Below are 6,000 nucleotides of genomic sequence, written 5' to 3'. Positions count from 1 at the left end.
CTGAGGCCCACAGTGACAGGAAACACCAAAACTCTGTACAAAAACCTTTGGAACAAAGACAACACAATACTTCACTACATCCACCAGAGGGAGTCACACACTGTTAAACTTCAATATTTTTCATGATGTAGTCTAGAATAATTTTACAGAGAGACTCAGGGAGGAGCTGAGCTGTTACTGAACTATAGAAGAGAGAGGAACTTCTATATTCAACAGAGTTCAATACACAAACCATCAACATTACCTTTATTCAACATGCTGTCACTGCAGCATTGTGTGTTTTCTCTGCTGTTTCTCTCCATTCTAACAGGTATGTTAGATTATGCAGAATTAAAAAGTTTTATTCTAACAACATCTGAATGTGAATCATGTATTAAGTCTTTTACAACATGACATAACAGTTATCTCTTCCTTTAGGTATCAGCTGTGAAGAACTCACTCCAATTGAGAAAGAAAAGAACAGTTTAGAAGGCAGCTCTGTTACTCTGTCCTACAGATATTCATCTGGTAATTATTTCTTCTGGTACCGACAATATCCAGGAAAACCACCAGAGTTCATCATCTCCCACTCTGCTTCAGGAATAGTAGGAATCAAGAATAACATAATTCCTGGACTGGAGATTAATGTGGAGGACAAACAAATCCATATGAACATCTCCTCAGCTAAGCTGTCTGACTCTGCTGTGTACTACTGTGCTCTGAGGCCCACAGTGACAGGAAACACCAAAACTCTGTACAAAAACCTTTGGAGCAAAGACAACACAATACTCCACAAAATCCACATGAGGGAGTCACACACTGTTAAACATCAATATGATGTAGTCTAGAATCACTTTACCATAGTAGAGTAACAGAGAAGTGAAAATACAGAACTAAGAGGAGACAGAGAGACTCAGGGAGGAGCTGAGCTGTTACTGAACTATAGAAGAGAGAGGAACTTCTATATTCAACAGAGATCAACACACAAACCATCAACATTACCTTTATTCAACATGCTGTCACTGCAGCATTGTGTGTTTTCTTTGATGTTTCTCTCCATCCTCACAGGTTTGTTAGATTATGCAGCATGAAAAAGTTTTATTCCAATGACATATGAATGGGAATCATTTATTGAGTCTGTTTCTATATTAAATAATATAGTTATCTCTTCCTTTAGGTATCAGCTGTGAAGAACTCACTACAGTAGAGAAAGAAGAGAACAGTTTAGAAGGCAGCTCTGTTACTCTGTCCTACAGATACTCCAAACAAGCAACTGGTGCTGATCAGTTTTACTGGTATCGACAATATCCAGGAAAACCACCAGAGTTCATTAGCTTTCACTATGGAACGCAAAATGAAAGAAACTCTGGACTGTCTGTTTCAGTGAGTGAGGATAAAACCAAAATGGTTCTTCAGATCTCCTCTACTGCAGTGACAGACTCTGCTCTGTACTACTGTGCTGTGAGACCCACAGTGACAGCAAACCCACAGTCTCTGTACAAAAACACAAGCTGACACACTGACAAGCTGCTGGAAGACTTTTTTCTACACTGTTGTACTGAAGTTTATACCTCCACTAGAGGGCGACATTATCAAGTAGGAGGTGCACTACTTCTGCACTGTGTTCAACCATTCAGTCAATAATAAGTGCTGCTGTGAAGAGAACAATTCTCAGACTGAATGTTGAACATCAGCTAGTTTCTTCTGTTGATTTAAACCTTGTTGTAGAGATGGAACATTGGCTGTGGATTATTCTTGCTGCTCTTTTCTTTGGTAAGATGCAAAGAACAACATGGTTTTATTATTTTGTAAAGATTTATATAAACTGCAGTTCAGAGCAGAAATCTCAGAATATTTGATCTGTTTCTGTCCAGAGTAACATTGTACAGTTGACCTTTTCCACTGTCTGCTCCTCTCAGCCTCATGAACAATATTAGTTTAATAGCTTCATTTTCTTTCCTTTTCCAGGAATAATAGCTGGAAACAAAATCTCTCCTGTAGAAGATAAAGTCAGTAAAAGAGAAGGAGAATCTGTTACACTCAGATGTGGCTATGAGACAACGTATAACAGTCCTGCACTTTACTGGTACAGACATCATTCTGACCTTCAGGCACCTCAGTTTATACTCTGGAAAGGAGCAAGAGACCGTACGACTGAATATATAAGCGATATAAATCCAAAACATCAGAGAACTCAACTGAACTGACCATAAAGACACTAACCCTGGCAGACACAGGTCTCTACTACTGTGCTCTAGAAACACAGTGATACAAAGTGTAGAAGAGGCTGTACAAAAACCTGAACACAGATATCTGACTACTCTTCAAAGAGGAGGGACGTGGTATTCAAACCACAGCTTCCTATCAGATGGATTCTGATTATTCCAGTTTTATCAGAGTCCCTGTGGTTACAGCTGCTAATGTAACACTGGAGGGTTTCACATGAGCAGCAAATCCACATCAATGACAAACCAACTGTATGATGGTTCAAACACAAGACACCATGACAACAAATAAATGGACACTGACTTACCTACTAAATCCTCTTCATACCCTGTGGGCCATTAGGCCAAATTGTTAAAATTTCCCATAGACTTTAATGGGAAATCTTTGGGAAATGAAATAGCATAGCTCAAAACAACCCCTCTTTGGGGCCATACTAAATCGGCATATTTTATTGTAGAAAAATAATTAAAAGTTTAAACCGAAGACAAGACTTTGGCCTTATTTGGGCAATCTGATATCAAGCACGGTTTCTACCAAATCACAGTTTATGTATCGTCCAGTTTTCAGACCGTTTCAGATTTTCCAATGTGTGTGTATGAGACAGAATGTTGAGAGCCAGAGGGGAGGACAGAGGGGAGGAGCTGCAGTATGACTCTCTGAAATCTTTCCAAACAAATTGCTCTCTCCCATACAGTTTTCACTCTTCATACATCATGGTTGGTCAAAATGTAGGAAATGTTGTGCCGGTCGCAGACATGTAACTATGGAATCCACCGGACTTCAACTTTTGGCTCTGTTCATACCAACTGCCGATAGAAACAATGAAAATAGATAGGCCACAATGATCTCCTTCCATTGTTCAACATGTTGATCTGCATCCCAAATAGACAATGAAACACTAATTAAATCACTGGCAGTTTATATTCCACAACATCATAATTCACAGAAGAACTCAGTAGAATCACATTTCTAAGATTTTACAAACTTAAGAATTTCATGAAAACAGAAGCTTCTCCAACAACTTCACCATCTTTGAATTTGACCTCAAACGGCTGCAGAGGACCAAAAGATACTAAACTGTCACTTTACATTCAAGAAACATTCTGAAAAATGCATAAAACGTAACATGTTGAAATAATAAGTCTCACTTTACTTTCAAAATTTCTATAAAGAAATATTAAAAAGGCATGTACAGGTTCACTACAATTATCACCTTTTATACATTTGAGAACCAAGTGAATCTGCACCAGCTGTAAAACAGGAACCATGTCAGCTGAAAACTACAAAGACCACTTCATACAATAAATGTTACACTAAGAAAGGAGAGAGGCACAACGTGTTAGGTGTAAAGTTGTCAGTAGGGGGAATAACCCAGGGCTGTGAATGAGTCCTGTCACTGTGATCAGGTTCCTCCTTCTAATCCACCAACTTAGTGTTGATGAAGACTAAACAGAGAGATCACAGCCTTCTTTATACTTGCTGTAGCTCAGAGTTACTCCACACTGCAGATATGAAGCCTCTGTTCATCTCAGTGTTGCTGGCTGCTATGAGCCTTGGTATGAACACAACTCTGTTTCTTTGATATCAATCCAACATTGATATGATTCTTTAACAGCACACTGATTCTGTTTGTTGTTGTTTTACAGAATGCAGAGGACAAAAAGACAACGTGCTGCAACCAAAAGGAGATGTGACTGCTACTGAAGGAGAGGCAGTAACACTTGGCTGTCAATATAACAGCAGTTCAACTAATAATTATCTCTTCTGGTACAAACAGGATGGAAACAACAGCCCTAAATTCATTCTGATGCGCATTCAAGGGGATGGAGGGAACACAGCAGACGAGGTCAGGGAGAGATTTTCATCTACACACAATTCCAAGTTAAAATCAGTTCCTCTGAAGATCCAGAAGCTTCAGCTGTCTGACTCTGCTGTGTACTACTGTGCTCTGCAGCCCACAGTGACAGGAAACACCAAAACTCTGTACAAAAACCTTTGGAGCAAAGACAACACAATACTTCACAACATCCACCAGAGGGAGACACACACTGATAAACGTTATTTTTCATCATGTTGTCTAGAATTACTTCACCTTAGAAATGTAACTGAGAGAAGTGAAAATACAGAGCTACGAGGAGTCAGAGAGACTCAGGGAGGAGCTGAGCTGTTACTGAACTATAGAAGAGAGAGGAACTTCTATATTCAACAGAGTTCAATACACAGACCATCAACATTATCTTTATTCAACATGCTGTCACTGCAGCATTGTATGTTTTCTCTTCTGTTTCTTTCCATCCTCACAGGTATGTTAGACTATGCAGCTTGAAAAAGTTAATTCCAAATAACATCTGAATGTGAATCATTTTGTATGTTTTTTACTACATGAAATAATAGAGTGATCTCTTCCTTTAGGTATCAGCTGTGAAGAACTCACTCCAGTAGAGAAAGAAGAGAACAGTTTAGAAGGCAGCTCTGTTACTCTGTCCTACAGATACTCCAAACAAGCAACTGGTGGTGATGAGTTTTACTGGTATCGACAATATCCAGGAAAACCACCAGAGTTTCATCATCTCTCATCTAGGAAATGGAAGAATATGACAAGTCCAATCCCTGGACTGAAGATTGAAGTGGAGGTTAAAATAATCCATATGAACATCTCCTCAGCTAAACTGTCTGACTCTGCTGTGTACTACTGTGCTGTGAGGCCCACAGTGACAGGAAACACCAAAACTCTGTACAGAAACCTTTGGAGCAAAGACAACACAATACTCCACAACATCCACTAGAGGGAGTCACACACTGTTAAACTTCAATATTTTTCATGATGCAGTCTAGAATCACTTCACCATAGACGTGTTTCCATTCTAACAGGTAAAAAAAAAAAAGAGGTATGTTAGATTATGCAGCATGAAAAAGCCCATGCAGAAGTTTAATCCCAATATCATCTGAATGTGAATCATTCATTAAGTCTGTTACAACATGAAATAACAGAGTTTTCTCTTCTTTTAGGTGTCATCTGTGAAGAACTCACTCCAGTAGAGAAAGAAGAGAACAGTTTAGAAGGCAGCTCTGTTACTCTGCTCTACAGATACGCCAAACAAGTGGATAACAATGATTTTTCTTCTGGTATCGACAATATCCAAGAAACCCACCAGAGTTCATCATCTTTCACTTTGGAACGCAAAGTGCAACAAACTCTCAACTGTCTGTTTCAGTGAGTGAGGATAAAACCAATGTGGATCTGCAGATCTCCTCTGCTGCAGTGACAGACTCTGCTCTGTACTACTGTGCTGTGAGGCCCACAGTGACAGCAAACCCACAGTCTCTGTACAAAAACACAAGCTGACACACTGACAAGCTGCTGGAAGACTTTTTTCTACACTGTTGTACAGAACTTTGTACCTCCACTAGAGGGCGACATAATAAAGTAGGCGGTGCACTACTTCTGCACTGTGTTCAACCATTCAGTCAATAATAAGTGCTGCTGTGAAGAGAACAATTCTCAGACTGAATGTTGAACATCAGCTAGTTTCTCCTGTTGATTTAAACCTTGTTATAGAGATGGAACATTGGCTGTGGATTATTCTTGCTGCTCTTTTCTTTGGTAAGGTGCAAAGAGTGTTTTAATGCACAAATAAGCAATAACAGATCATTTCTGTTGGTATCTAGTACATTCTAAATAACATGTTACATGGTTTTCTCTGACATAAAACAGCAGTAAGGGGAAATCCATATTATTTACTCTTTAAACCTACTCTTCTGCTTTAAATAAATCATCTTTATTGAATCATATCT

Source organism: Sander lucioperca, chromosome 9, assembly GCF_008315115.2.
Source record: "Sander lucioperca isolate FBNREF2018 chromosome 9, SLUC_FBN_1.2, whole genome shotgun sequence".
Lineage (NCBI taxonomy): Eukaryota > Metazoa > Chordata > Actinopteri > Perciformes > Percidae > Sander > Sander lucioperca.
Note: the sequence above shows the minus strand (reverse complement) of the source record.